General features: G+C 41.0%; 1 long non-coding RNA gene across 2 annotated transcripts in view; it reads right to left on the reverse strand.

The window, feature by feature from the left end:
* The window catches only part of LOC143988382 (uncharacterized), a 949,733-nt gene that overhangs the window by 222,572 nt on the left and 710,611 nt on the right, over nt 1–16,550 (reverse strand). For both annotated transcript variants that reach the window (XR_013276841.1, XR_013276842.1), the window contains exon 4: nt 2,564–2,734. This is a non-coding gene — a long non-coding RNA (uncharacterized LOC143988382). The remainder of the gene's footprint in view (nt 1–2,563; nt 2,735–16,550) is intronic.

Here is a 16,550-nt window from a genome sequence, read left to right on the forward strand (position 1 = left end):
AGCTTGATGCAGTTTAGTAGGAAAGTAGGTCATAAGCCCCTGTAAAGTAACTCAAAAGAATCTCAAACTGATATCAAGGGCAAGCTTATAGTAGAACTAAAGGCAAAACTTTTTTGTTTTCATTTTGGATAGAGTAAGGGGGGGGGGTTATAAACCCTTACAGATTTTTTTTCGCTATCTGTGTCCCATTGCAGAGATTTCCCTTTACTTCCTGTCCAATAGCCAAACAGGTAGTGAGAGAAAATCCCGGCAAAGTAAGGAAATTTTTTGGGGACTCCCAGGTCACCAGGACTAGTGTGCTCATTGGAAGATTCCCCCTCTATTTGTTTTACGGGGTTAACCCAATATTTGGGGACTTTTTTTTACTTTCCATTTCAAAGATAATAGTAAACAGGATAAAATAGAGAGGATGAATCTCCTTTATGGGGCACAGACAGCAATAAAAACCTGATAGGTGTTCTAATCCATCTCCACACAAAAAAGTTTTGCCTTTAGTTATACCTTAAAGCTCACGTAAGTATTGGGGGAGGGGGGGCTTGGTGTGAAGCTGCATTTAGAATGCATTAAGGTAATAATCCTCCTGACTTTAGAACGACTTTAAGGTGTTTGAGAGCATGCTGCATTTGCCCATCAGGGTTTAGGAGACCAGAATGGTACAGCAGTTGTTACTAGATAACTTTTGGGCCTCTTTTTATTGTTTTTAAAATGGCATTAGAAAAAAAAATGGTTAGTGTCACCAGGACCACAGACAACACACACTAATTTTAATCCAGAATTCGTCAGAACTGTTAATTACCAAGGTGTCTGCTAATGAAGCAGTGAACAGCGGTGATCCTCAGGATCGCCACTGATCCCAGTTCATAAAGGGTTCATGAAACAGAGATAATCGGGGGAGAATGTGTCACTGACTGCAACGGGCAGTTTATGAAGCTGCGATCTCAGCGCTTCACTGGTGATCTGTGTCAGAATTCACCCTCCCTGATTCACCAGCTCAGAGGTGGAGAATCGGGGAGTGAAGAGGGAATCTCGGGGGGATCTGAGGGAGAAAGAGGAAGATTTTTAACTTCCTTCTACCTCATTCAGACCCCCGACCACTGTAACCATGTCATATTTATGTGTATACATATATATATATGTGTATGTATATATATATATATATATATATATATATATATATATATATATATATATGTATATGTGTATATATATATATATATATATATATATATATATATGTCAGTGTATTATCACTGCTTAATAAACTGACATCTCTGTGTTTCTATGAACTTCTGGTGCTGTAATGTCGTAAAGTCTCTTGAGATTCCAGTATCAGGGGCCGTTCTCCACTGTGGGAAGCATTTGTAGGTCACGCCACTCCTCCAAAGGTGAAGCGATCTACTCTGCTTCATAAACAGGCACACAAAGCAGAAAGATCTCTGTAAATGCAGGAGAATGAAGCAGTGAAAAGATTTCACTGCTTTGTAAATGGACACCGATGTGGTGTTACTAATTTTTGTAAACATTTGCATACAAAGAAAATTGGACCAAAGAAAAATAAGTGATCCAAGGGCAAATGAGAAATGTTATGTGCAATGCAGTGTTCCTACATAACTGATGCATGCATGAATAACACATTCACTCCTCTGGTGAATGCATGTCGCAATGCACACACACAGTGATCAACTCTGAGCACAGCAACATACTTTTGTGCAGATTGTGCCTGCTCAGATGTTCTGCATGCTCTGATTTGATCAGCAGTTGGCACCTAACATCAAAGCACATATGCCAAGATGCACAAGCCTTAAGACTTAATTTAAAGCATGCAATGGTCTTTGTGGTTTAGTTCACGTCAAGTATTATCTCATTGGCAAATTACTACTTTAAGTATAATTGATAGCCATTCTGGGATTTTCCAAATCTCTTATGGGGCCTCACACTGTAGCTTAACTAATTTAATTAAGTGTGACAAACAACCTGCACTCAGGGAGATTACAGTAAATTTGCCAGCTACACCTCAAAGGTGCAGCACAGCACAAGACCTCATTTTAGGCTCTGCTATTATTTGCATTCGGCTTCCCATTTGGACAGCATTGAATGCTGTGTACCACAACATGAAAACATAGCCAATTAATAATCTTAAGTATCAGGTAATGTAAAAAGACTATTCCAGTTACTGCTGGTCAGAAGACAATGACATACTGTTACCAATTTGCTGGCAACAGCACATGCTAAACACAAAATAATCCTCTTGGTAATTTCTGAGTGAAAAATATGTGGAAAAAACTGTGACCACACAGTTGACAACAGTATGTTTGTCAAATGCTATTATTCATTTCTTTCTGGCACCCTTTCCTCAGACTAATTACTAGTGAGTTGTCATAGCCTTGTGATTTCTTGTCAGTTCTGTTGACCTAATCTTGGCTTAGAAGAATTTAGCTTCCCTTTTTTTTTAAGCAAGAGAAAAGACAAACATGCTTGTCAACTTAGCCCACCCACATATCAGTGAGCCAACAATTCCTTAGCGTGGTTCACCACACACTAGCTTCACCTGACTGCCTCTTACCTGGTGCGTGACTTTCAATTGAAAATTCCAACAATGTGCAACTTGTGTTTGGCAAATGAATTGTAAGGATGCCAGCTGCCAGATGTCTTCATTCTTATAACACCTTCAAGACCGCTCCTGGCAGAAATCCATATACAAAACAAGCTTAGCAGTAATTGCACTGTCCATGCGCTGCAGAGGTGAAAAAAAGGAAGAAAAAAAAAGACAACTAAATTGGAGCAATGAGAGAACAATAGATTTATAAGTTGGTATGTTCATGATGATATATATATATATATATATATATATATATATATATATATATATATATATATATATATATATTTATATATAAAACTACACAAACACACCTGCACATACACATATATATAAACACACAAACTTATGAAAAAAAGTTTTTTAACTCCTACAGGATGTTTCTCATTTCTACATGAATGACATGCAAAACAACATGGAGGCAGCCATTGCTGGCCGCCTTTCAAAAAATGTCTGGTGTCAGGTTGTCGTACTGAGAGTTTCAATTCTTTGATTCACTGGCCATAAACAAATATGTTATGTGAAAAAATATGTGTAAACTGCACTATAGCTGATATCTGCTGTGGAGCTTCTTCCTTTGTTGCTGCTGTATTAACCTTCTACAGTGTGGACAGGGTTCAACTGAATAATATTCATTAACCACTTCCCGCCTGTAGGCCATATATATACAGCTTCAGGTTATTATTATTATTATTAATTATTATTATTAACGATTTATATAGCGCCAACAGTTTACGCAGCGCTTTACAATGTATAGGGGAGACAACACAATTACAGTACAAAATAAAAGGTACAGGAGGGCCCTGCTCATAGAGCTTACATTCTAAAGGGAGGGGGTGGTGGTACAAAAGGTAATAGCTGCTGAGAATTATTTGATGGGGACGGCTGGTTGAAGTGGTTATACCAGGATCATGGTTGCAGCTACAACCATGATCCTAGTATCCTTTTTTTCTGACAAAGATTCTATACAATATAAAAGTAATATGAGTGTCTATATTTTAAAGGCAACAGAACAGCCCCCATCAAAAGCTCCGCTCCTTTACAGGGTCTCCTGTCCCACCAGTACCAATGTAATCACTGTGAAAAGTGGAATGTAAATCATCCCCCACCCCCCTGATGTCAGTGACTAGGAGCAATGAAGACTCATCATTTAATTTTGCTTATTTACAAGCATTTACCAGCTTATACAGCATTTGATCAAACCAATCTCAGTTTGATCAGATGATTTGGAGGCCAGAGGAAAGACCCCAGGTCTAGATCTCTTCTCCATAAAAAGGACAAATCGCGACCCATGCTATCACAAGGGATGTGGTTCATCCCTCACGAAAGCAATAAAGTTGATAGAAAATAAACAAATAAAAATACAGGGTTAAATTTTTTTTATTTAAATAATAAAAAAAAATTCCTGCCCAGGAAAATAGTGCTGACCAAAGACTGATGCTGTCATTATACTTAAGACTTGGATCTTGAGAGCCTGCACTGGGTATCAGTGAGTCACTTTCTGTATAATGCGAGTGACTGTCACCATTAGCAGATCCCTGACCATTAAAAGAGGGCCACTGGCTATTACTGCTGGGCACCACCTTGTGAGGGAAGACTCTTTCACAAACCTACATGTGAACACCCTACAACAGAGTGCGGAGTGTTCCCACTGCCTACTGTGGTGAGCAGGGCCAGATTGAGAACATCATGGGCCTGGTGCTGAGGATTTTGGTGGGGCCTTTTATAGACAATAAATAAATAAAAATGCAAACAATTTTTTGTTATAACAAATTAAATTAAAGAGAGAGAGGGAGGATGAGAGAGCGAGAAAGGGGATGAAAGAGGTGTGAGGGGTAAGGGAGGGAGAATGAGAGAGAAAGGGGTGGATGAGAGAAAGAGGATGCACACGAGCATGTGTGGGAATGACATCAACGCAGCCTGGCCAAGGCAAGTGACCGAAGGCACAGAACCCAGAAGGAAGACTGGACTGGGTGAAGATGGAAGTGCCCGGGCCCCTCCGGATTAAACGCAGTACAGCACTGGAGGGCTCAGTCAGACAATTTAAGTGTACCCTAATGTGCTAATATGCTGGGCATACTTGTACATTATGGTATAACCTACCCCAGGGCATCTAGAAAGTAGTAATTTTAGAAAAGTTTACTACCACTTTAATATCACAGGAGCCTCTCATGGGGTCCCTACTGACCCTGTGGCCCTGGGTAGTGCCTAGGTGCATAGTTATCAACATTTCAAAAATATTTTCAGGGACACTTTTTTTTACAAGTGCTATATTTAGAGTTGCTGACATCCCCCGTGTTCCTCTATACATCACAATAGTAATTACAAAATTAAATAAGTACTAATAATGGGGCAGAACAAATATGAGGACTGTGAGATTTCCTTTAGTTGAACTGACAAAAGTGTGCCCATTCTAGAGCTGGTAACATTGAGGATATTCAGTATAATTTTAAAGAACAGTTTTTGTGGGTAAGAGGCATAGGGGAGGAGTATGGATGGTATAAAAGTGGGAAGGATGTTTAGGGACTGCGTAGTGGTTAAGCAGGCCATATATGGATTGAAATTTCTCTAATTAAGCAGAGACTAGCCATAGTCGATCTATGTATGGGCTAGCTGGTTTTACACAAGTCATCCTATTAACTGACTTGAGTACAACCAGCCTGTCAGGTTTTCCCCAAAACAATCAGTGCTGCCAGCTATAGTTAGCAACACTAATCATTGTATTCACTGGCAGAACACAATAACACTGCGGGAGTGATTGCCCCATTCACAGGTCAGCAGGTGAGAGGGTGTGTGGGGACAGGCTGGGGAGAGATACTAGTCAGTCCCTGGGTAGGCACTGGTTAGTATCAAAGCCAGATACACACAGGTTACATACGCCACGATCGTTAGAGCGAGAGCAATAATTCTAGACCTCCTCTGTAACTCTAAACATGTAACCTGTAAAAAAAAATTAAAGCATCGCTTAGTACACAACAAAAAATTGTGCTAACTTTAGTGTTTTTTTTAATGAATGAAACAGTTTCTTTCCAAAAAAAATTGGAAAAATTGCTGCGCAAATATCGTGTAACATAAAAAGTTGCAAAGACCATTTTATTCCTTGGGTGTCTGCTAAAACAATATATAATGCTTGAGGGTTCTGAGTCATTTTCTAGCATAAAAAAAAATTATGATTTTTACATGTAGGAGAGAAGTCTCAGAATGGGCCTGGGGGGCAAGGGGTTAATTATCATAAGTAATATACAAATAATTATAAGCACTGTGAGGTCATCCTCTCAGTCTGCTGCAGAGTGTTCCAGCTTGTATTTATACAGCCGCTCTGTATGTAGCTTCTGACAGGCTGCGCAAGCAGCCCTGTATTTCCGGAACCATAGATGATAGCAGCCCCATATTTTAACCAGCGCTGGCGTGGGTCTTTATGTACCTACCCCCCAAATGTGGGGTCTCTGTGACTCCTGATCTCCGAGCTACAATCCTTGAAGTTGATCTTTTTTTTTTTTTTTTTTTTTTTATAATTTTTTTTTTTGGGCAAATGGGCCTATCTTGAGAAAGGGGCCTGGAGCTGCAGCTCCAATAGCCCCTATGTTAATCCGGCCCTGGTGGTGAGAGGACTTTTGGCCACTGACTTTTCTTATTTTTTGGTTCTGTGAAATAGTTCTGCTCCAGTGGGTTGTCTTTATTTTGGAAAAATGTAGTGCCCCTTTGGATTACAAAGACTGTACTAGAGAGAACTCCCACTTGAATGGGAGGAAAAGAGGGACTGTCTCAGCAGGATAAAAAGAGAGAGATCACAGCAACTTCTATCCTTGTTTTACTTCCTCTTTATTTCCTTGCAAAGGTAAAGTATAATGGGCTACTAGGCATCACATAGTAGCCCATCATGCGCCACTTACCTGAAAACAAAGCCTGCGATGTCACTGCTGTCCCCGCTGGCTAGAAGCGTCCATCTTCACCCCTCTTCCTTCCGGGTCTGTGACTGGCTGGAGTCGCATGACACACAGGAGCTGCCAGTCATGTCACTATCATGCCGTTTCTAAAGTGCGCATGCGCTGATGATGTCAGTGCATGTGTATATTGTAAATATCTCCTAAATCATGCAGGTTTAGGACATATTTCCAGCACCTACAGGTAAGCCTTAATATAGGCTTACCTTTAGGTAAAAGGGATTGCATAGCGTTTAAAAGCCCTTTAAAGATGAACTGCAGTCTGCTCTGTAATACAAACATCTTTGCCATTCTGCAGCTTCCCTCCAACCACTTTGCATATTATTTTATATATACTGTGATTCTGTACTTGCCACATATGCTGCAGAAATCTCCTTCCACTGAGTCTGGCTGCAACCATTTTAACTATGGGCAGCTGAAGTTGTTGCCTGTTAACTTCCTGGATTTACACAGACAAACAGGGGCACACCTCCAGCTCTGCAGCTCTCATTGGCCCTCTTATGACTCACCCCCTTCCCTTCCTGGCAAACTCTCATGAGAGAGAGAGACCTGTGCATGATGTCATAGGCCTAGGTTAATGGCCAGACAAGAAACAGGAAGTGGGCTGTATAAGGTATTTACTGGCAGAAATACCTACTATCCCAAGTTAAAACAACAAGAGCAAAAGAGTTAATAGATGGAAAGTTTAAAACAATTACTGAAGGTCTGCTTTAAACTTGATTTTTACTGAATCTGAACTAGAGATGTAACATTTCTGGAAATTGTGAAGCCATGGGGAAAAAATAGAAATTTTAAGAAAAATGTAAAAACAATTCAGTGTGGTGCAGTTTTAGCAATTGAATGTTATTTTTTAGGGATGAGCTGAACACAACCCCCCCCCCCCCCCCCCCGGTTCGGTTCACAGCAGAACATGCGAACAGGCAAAAAATTTGGGCAAACACGCAAACACCATTAAAGTCTATGGGAATGCAAATGTGAAAAATCAAAAGTGCTCATTTTAAAGGTTTATATGCAAGTGCTAAAAAATTGTTTGGGGACCTGGGTCCTGCCTCAGGGGACATGTATCAATGCAATTGAAGTTTTTTCGGGAGCAGTGATTTTAATAATACTTAAAGTGAAACAATAAAAATGAAATGTTGTTTTAAATATTGTGCCGGAAGGGTCTCCTTAGTCTGCCTGTAAAGTAACTAATCTTTCCCATGTTTATAACAGTACCACAGCAAAATGACATTTCTAAAGGAAAACATTTCATTTAAAACTGCTCGCGGCTGTTATGTATTGTTGAATCCCGGGAATATAGATAAAAATCATTTTAAAAAATGGCGTTGGTTCCCCCTTGTCCATTACCAGGCCCTTTGGGCCACACCAACATTTTTTTTTAAATGCCGCGGGGGCCCCCAGACACTATATACTCTGAACAACAATATATATACTATACGGCCTGCCCTATATACTTTGCAGAAAAATTGGGCCGTAGGTGTTCGTGGTGACAGAACACTGTAACCCCTCAAAGTTACTTTTGTTTGGCGCAGGAACGGCCCCTGCTGTGAAATATACTATCAAAAATTTTAATTAAATGGCCCTGTGAAACAGGGGCAGAAAAATTGGGCCTTGGTTTTGGTGGAGCCAGAACACACTAAGCCCTCACAGATACTCTTGTTGTTTGTAGTAACGGTCCCTACTTTGAAATATTATATCAAAATTGTAATTACATGCCCCTGTTAAACAGAGGCAGAAAAACTGGGCCTTGGGTGGTGGTGCCCTAAATCTAAAATATTGTTGGAAGCTAGCATCTTCAAGATTGAGGAGGAATAGGATAGTCAACATAGGCAGTCTTCAAGGGATCCCAGATCCATAGGAAATTCAATTAGTTACATTAGAATCAGGTGCTTGATAGATGCTGATCCAAGACTAATTAATTTTTATGAATGTGAGCCTATCAACGGAGTCTGTAGACAGGCGCACGCTTTGATCCATTACAAACCCTCCAGCAGCACTGAATGTGCATTCAGAAAGCACGTAGGATACAGAACAGGCCAGTAGCTTGATTGCATATTGAGCAAGTTCTGGCCAGTGATCCATCCTCAAGACTTAGTAACCCAGTGGATGGTCTGTTGGAAAGGTCTCCAAGTCTGCTCTTGCCCCTAGATATTCCTGTACCATACAATGCAGACACTAGTGATGGTTGCATGAACCGATCAGACCTTGGTGCTGAGGACTGAAAAATGTTTAAAGGAATCGGTCAGCCAGTGTCACAGATCAGCTGCAGAGCTGATCTGTGTCTCGCCTTTACTGCTGTAGGTCAGCTGGCACCTGTTGTTCCACTAGCTGGTGTTCTGCTCTGTGCACTCTGCAGCTATGGGTGTCCCCGGCCCTCACCTGTTGCCTAATATATGATTCCTTCCTGCTACTTCTTGTCCAGCCCCTCATGTGCTTCTCTATTTAAATCCCTTTCAAACTAGCTACTGGTTGCTTAAGCGACATTTGTTTCTGTAATGCAATGCCCCAGCGGTCTTTCAAAATTTTGTTAATGGGATCTTTCGCGAAATGTGTGTCTGTGTTATTGTATATCTAGATGACATTCTTATTTTCCCACCAGACTTACTTACCCATTGTCTTCATGTGAAAGCTGTCTACGGGACAATTGTCTATATGCAAAATTGGAGAAATGTCTATTTGAATAAACACAAGTTCCATTTCTGGGCTACATAATCTCGTCACAAGGCCTCCTCATGGACCCAGCCAAACTTCAGGCCATCTCCGAGTGGCCCCAGCCCCCTGGTTTTAAAGCCACCCAACGCTTTTTGGTCTTCACCAATTACTATCGCCAATTGGTGGCCCCTATTACATCTGTCACCCGCAAAGGTGTCAATGTTCGGCTCTGGTCCCCTGAAGCCATTGATGCTTTCCGCAAACTCAAGGCAGCCTTCCTCTCCGCCCCAATTCTTCTATGCCCGGACATTACTAAACCCTTTTCTTTGGAGGCAGATGTCTCTTCAGTAGGAGTCGGTGCCATCCTACTCCAAGCTCAGCAGGGCAAGTTTCAGCCTTGTGGATTCTTTTCCAAGAAGTTTTCTGATGCGGAGAAGAACTATACCATTGGGGACCATGAGCTACTCGCTATTAAACTAGCTCTTCAAGAATAGCGACATCTTGCATTACCATCTATACTGATCATAAAAATCTGCAGTATTTACAATCCGCAAAAAGCTTGAACCCATGGCAAGTGCGCTGGGCCCTCTTTTTCGCCCGCTTCACATTACTTTTCGTCCAGGTGCCAAAAACCTTTGAGCCGATGCCTTGTCCAGGTCGTTCGATGTCAATGATTCTGAGAATCACCTAGATCCTGGTCCCATTATCCCTCCACATCGTATTCTAGCCACCACTCAGCTCCAGTCTACACAGCCTCCTCCAGGTAAAACTTTTGTAGTTCCCGCACTTCATCCCAAACTCCTTGCTTGAGCACATGATTCCAAGTTCTCTAGACATCCTGGCATACCTCGTACTTGTGATCTTCTTCAGCATCATTATTGGTGGACTCTTCGTAAGGATGTCAAGGAATATGTTCAAGCTTGTACGGTTTGTGTACTATCCAAATCTTCCACATCTGCCCCCGCTGGGTTGCTTTTGCCCTTACCAGTACCCGATATACCTTGGCGTTGTATTTCCATGGATTTTATCTCAGATCTGCCTCCCTCAACAGGTTCTAAAGCATCTGGGTAGTGGTGGATCGGTTCTCCAAAATGTGTCACTTGATTCCTCTCCCAGGCCTACCTTCTGCTCCCAGTCTTGCCACAACTTTCATTAAGGAGATCTTTCGTCTTCATGGGATGCCTTCACATATCATCTCTGACAGAGGAATTCAATTTACTGCTGGGTTTTGGAGATCCTTGGCCAGCTCCTTTGGGATTAAATTCATTTTCACAGATCAGCTGCGGAGCCAGTAATGATCCCTCCTAGGGTCCTTTCGCAAACTTTGCAGAACCAAGGAGGCCATGCAGCTTAAGTTTGCAGAGGCATTTGATTCTGAGTCCTCTGTGTCACTAAGGATCACATTATCTGTAACTACCTCCTCCCAGTACAATTCCTTGGGTTTATGGGGACTGAAAACCATCCCTTAAAGACTGCTACTGAGTGTTATCCTCTACATCCATGCTGACACAATCTGCCTCCTCCTCCTCTTCTTCCTGTGTGTTTGGCAGGCCCACAGTAATACTATCTGGATTAATGGGGCCTTGAGAAGAAAGGAAGTCCTCCTTTTCCTCCCGCTGTTCTGCCTCAACTGCCCTGTAGATGATTCCACGAAGCGCATGCTCCAGCAGGAAGACTAGAGGGACAATGTCACTGTGTCAGAAAGATCACTTGAACAACATGGGTATCAATGGTATACAGTGCAATTCACTATAGAATTTGTTACCCTACGCGTTGCGGAGCACCAAACGTCTCCTTCCTCAGGGGTGTATATATAGCAAAGAACATTTCTATTCAAAAGACATAAATAGCAAAATATTAGAACAAAAATAATTTTGATAGTTCAATTATTTAATTTTGTTTTGTATTTACTTTTAATTTTTTGTATGTGCCTTTAAAGTCCCCCACTAGGGGTTCTCTTTGGTTAGCTTTCAATTATCGGCTGTGGCACAACAAAACTGCAAGGAACTACTCATTATAATCCTCTCCGTTAAAAGAAATGGTGTTTTGGAACCTGCCACCAAGGTACAGCACATTCCACAAATTCATGAAAGGGGGCAGAGTCTACCAGCTGAAAAGGCAGCAGTTGCAGTGCTAGCAATTTGGCCAAGCTAGCATTCAGATGCTGAGAATGTGGATGGCTGGGACCAAATTTATTCTTACTGTTCAGCAACTGGGGTAGGGAAATTTGCCTGCTAAAATCAATTGGTGGTGTACTGCTAGCAGATTGGCTGCAAGTACTTGGGATACCTGAAATGGGAAACCACTGCTACAGGTCAGTCCACCAAGAGATTGCTCGTTCTCCAAGCAGGTAGGGGTCCCAGGTGCAGGCTAATTGCACAAACCAAGTAGATAAATGATGAACAAACTGGAAAGCCGCACTCCGGATCAGATGAAAACTAAAAAGTGCCTTTTATTTCTTCAAACTAAAAAACCTCACATCACATAAATAACAGCAGCAAAGGAAAAAATAAAAAACAAAATTTCTGATGCGTTTCACGCTAAAACTAGCGCTTACTCATAACGTGTCAGCAATTTTGTTTTTTATTTTTCCCTTTGCTGCTGTTATTTATGTGATGTGAGGTTTTTTAGTTTGAAGAAATAAAAGGCACTTTTTAGTTTTCATCTGATCCGGAGTGCGGCTTTCCAGAGTTTGTTCATCATTTATCTACTTGGGACACCTATTGCTATACCTTCATTCCTCTCAGTGCAGGTTTTTGAGAGGACTGGAGGTATAGTAGGGTTGGAGATCCCAGATGAGTAGCAAGGAGAAGTAAACCTTTTTTTATGATGTGGGTCTTTCAAGTGCTGTTGCCAATGGACTGCATGGCAGGGCGCCATATGTCTGGTGAAGCATGTGGCACCCAAGCGGTGTGATCTGCTGCACGTGTGTCGAAAAAGGCCCACACCAAGGAACTTTTAAAAGTCAGCGGGGAGTCAGCAGCACCTTGCACCTGCGGAGCTCTGCGGTGTGATGCAATAGGGTAGTACAGCAATTGGTAGATACTATTTAATATTTAATGGTGCACATGGATGCATGTGGGACTGTAAATAACATGTAGCACTAGCAAATAACATAATAATATAATAATATAATAAAAACATAGAAATGTACACACACACACACACATATAAATGTTGGAAATGCATACATATACATAAATGTTCCTACATAGTAAATATTTTTAAATGTATTAAATGTAGCCCAAACTTGCATATAAACATGATTAATTGCACACATGATAATATAAAATTGATTCAAGGTTCTTCAAGGTAGTCGCATAGTAGATGCATGGTAGCTGTGACAATTCATCAGTATATTGCTCTACGCACATATGATGGATAAATTCCACTCATGAGGAGAAAATGCTTCTCTATTGATGCTTATTTCTTGTTTTCCGTTCACCGCTGCCACAGTCACGCCACCTCAGATTCCGGGGATGATGTTTCCTATAGTGCCTCCAGCTACTATCACTACCCATGTTTTTTAAATATTGTAGCCTACTTATAGGTAAGAGTGCTGGGATTAAGTTGTGGTTCCCCCTCGTCCTGTTACTTTAGTTTACTATAATATTTGGTATTTATATTTTATTACATACATACCTAGATTGCATTTGCTCCTGATGAGGGGAATTTATCCACGAAATGTGCGTAGAGCTATATACTGATGTGTTGTCACAGCTACCATGCGCTTACCATGAAACTACCTTCAAGAACTTTGAATCAATTTTATATTATCATGTTTGCAATTAATCATGTTTATATGCAAGTTTGGGCTACATTTAATACATTAACAAATATTTACTATTTACTATGTAGAAACATTTATGTATATGTATGCATTTACAACACTTATATGTGTGTGTGTTATTTACCGTCCCACATGCTTCCATGTGCACCATTAAATATTAAATAATATCTGCCTATTGATTCATCTGGTTTTGGGGTTGTGCTTCATATAAAGTCCCACCATTCCCCTTCCCCCTCCTTTCCCCCCCCCCCCCCCTTTTTCTATGATTCAGGGATGGAGACATATAAACTCTGTAGCAGTTTCTGTCTCGTACAAACACTCTTTCTACTGGTTCGGGATCATCACAAAGTGTTTCTTCACCAGCAGCATATTCAAGTAAGGAAGTGCAAACCATGGCCTCTCAAAAATACACAATCCCTTCATTTATAGAGAAAACGACACCTGAAAATCAGGAGAAAATGATCAAGCTCTTACAAGAGCATTATATGCTGGATCAGCATTGTCAATAACTGAAAATCCAAATTGGCAGGAAGCTTTTAAATTATTATGAGAGAACTTGCAATAATTTTAATAGGGACTAATTTAACTAAAATTTAATGAAGACTTTACATAACAACCTAGAAATCTTTCATTAATTAAGGTCTTTATGTTATATAGTTTGAATACCATGTCATAGATATATTACTTATCATTGTAAAAGAACATATTCCCCACCTCTTTCCAGGAAAGGCTCTGCCATAGTGCAGATGCAGTTTCAAGGTGCACATGAATGCACATGCGCTGGCTGGGAACGGGTGAACCAAATGTTGGCAGATGTGCGAACGCGCACCACTCACCATTTCTGGTACCAAATGGCCTATTTAAATGGAGCTTCTGCACTGGATAATTGCTGTTTGGTCTATAGCATTCTGTGTGTGTTCCTGATTCCGGTGTTTGACCCAGGCTTGTTCTTGACTAATCCTGTCTGCTACCTCCCCTGACCCCTGGCTTGACCCTGGATTCTGCCTCTGCCTGCTGCTCCTATTTGATCCTTCATCCATTGCCGACATTGCTTGTGACCTGACTATTCTGCTGTCTTCCGTCTATGCTGAATCTGTCCGCCCATTACTGACCCGGCTCATCTGACCCTACATCCAGCCTGCTACAGCTCCTTCAGTCCAACTCATCTTCGGGCTCCTCCTTCCTACTGTGCATCCAGTCTGTCACCAGCCAAGTGCCGAGCCAGTCTGCCTGCATCCAGCCATCCTGCTGTCACATCTGCCTGCTGCCTCATCTGCCTGTTGTCAGCTGCTCCTGGCTTCCCTTCCGTGAATCAGCGGCTACTACCAGTGCAGAATACTGGACTGCTAATAGGTGATCTTACCTCGTCGTGCTCTAGCGGTTACTGTCTCACCACCAGTGACCCTCGAGGCAGAGCTGTACGAGAGGCCTTCCTCTGCATGTCATGCTCACCAACCAGGTATGGGACACTTTTTTTACCTATTTTTCCAAAACAAAAAATAGCTTTTTTCCCCAAATTTTCTGTTTTTTTTCCAGGTCGATCCCCGCTGAGCAGGCAGATGACAGGTCTGTCTCTGCACACTGTGCAGGGGCAAACCTGTCAGAGCGCTGCTCTCCCCTAGGGGGGGATCGGATGAAGACGGACATAGAGTCCATCATCATCTGATCCACAGACGGATGGAAAAATAGGTTTTCTAGGTATAATAGGTATTTAATAGGTATTTTACATGTTGGCCAAAGATAGGCTTTAAAATGGCCTTAGGACAAAATCACTTAAAATGTTAAAATGCTTTAATAATCATTAACCTAATTCTTAATTTTTTAAATGATTCAAGCTCAATTACAGATAGATATAAAAGGCAACCAGTGTATTTGAATATGACTTGAAATCAGCCTCTTCTATGCAATGCAGGCCAGACTAGGAAACGGAAAAGCATAAAGAGACAAACAGTTGTGCTGTGTAGGGCACATGTGCTATTGAGGAGAATGCTGATAGAAGGAGAGATCGGAGTGGAAGAGAGATGCGTTTATCAAGGTGCTACTTCTCCTTCAATTTGCAGTCCCAGGCTGGGGGCAGGGAAAAGACCTAGTTGTATTATTAAAGTGCAGTAGAGGAAAATCTGATCTCCTCTCTTGCCAGGTAGAAATGTGCTGTGTGGCAGAAATATGTACTCTCAAGACAGGATGAAAATACAGATCATTTGGCATATAAAACAGCTCCCTTATATGTACTTTATCTGTATATTATATGTTTTCCTAAAGTTCATCTGTAGAGGGGAACTATAGTGGCCTTTGATTTCAAACAACTGGAAACACACCAATGACATCACAAGAACAACTTTAATAATGGGCAGCATACATTGCATGCATCCATCTTAGGTCTGCCCCTTGGCTTGAAGCTGAGTGTGCACCCAGAGTGTGAGTTGGCTCCTGAGCCTTGCACCTGGCTAGCCACAGAGCAAAGGAATGAGTGGACAGATGCAGTGAGATTTAGGAAGATCTTCTAACTAGGCTTGTGCAATTCGTTTCGCAACGAACCGAAATTCGTCCGAATTTTGCATCTTTCGGACATTCGAATGTATCCGAATGTCCGAATAAAAAAATAACGAATTACAACGAATACGAAAGAAATATAACAAATGAATTTGAATGAATTCGACATGATTCGGTAATTCTTTAAAGAGCTAATGAAACAAAAGGTCAGCTCAAAGTAAGTCTTATAGTCCAATCAGCTAATTAATTTTGTGCCGGAGGATGGATTACTGGCAAAGTGCATTCCTGAGAACTGAGTTAGAAGGGTGTTGTATTGTATTTGAGCCGAGGAGAAGAGACGTTGTCATTGTGTGTGTTAAAAGATTCAATAAACAAACGACTTTCCAAACTACGAACCATTATCGCGAATGTCTATACATACATAAATAGCGAATTTCAATGAATACGAACAAATGAATTCGACACTCTACGAATAATAACGAATTATCCGAAAACGTATTAACGTAACATAACGAATAAAACAGAACGAAATTATGTATTTTATGAATGACAACAAACCGAAACGAAACAAATTTTTCCGTTGTGCACAAGTCTACTTCTAACTATAGTGGCTTTTGGTTTTTAAAGATTTATAACCTCATAAAATGATGCATTATATTATTATTATCTAATATGTGTATGAAATCCTAATTTTGCAAATAGTCATTACAGAGTGTTTTAAATAGGTAAGATGCACAGTGCAAACTGTGATGTCTAAAAGCAAAGGTCAGCTCTAGCTTGACATTGTAGACCAATTCTACAGACTGTAGATCTCAGATGGTTCTGTCTTTAATATGGAAGGAAGTAAACGGATGGGTGCATACTCTGACTTATTCAGTTATATCTTTCTTTTCTTTGAAAGATTTTATTTTGCAACAGCAAGTATTTTAGGAGCTCAGCTCTCCCCATTCATTAGGGCTACAAACAGTTCATGCAGGCATCTGGATTGAACAAGCTTCTTTAGTCCAGGTGCCTGCATGAACTGTTTCATAGCCCTGATGAATGAGGAAGGCTGAGCTCCTGAAACATGTTG

The sequence above is a fragment of the Lithobates pipiens genome, unplaced genomic scaffold, assembly GCF_037356315.1.
Source record: "Lithobates pipiens isolate NorthernLeopardFrog02 unplaced genomic scaffold, aLitPip1_a1.2 Scaffold_18, whole genome shotgun sequence".
Classification (NCBI taxonomy): domain Eukaryota; kingdom Metazoa; phylum Chordata; class Amphibia; order Anura; family Ranidae; genus Lithobates; species Lithobates pipiens.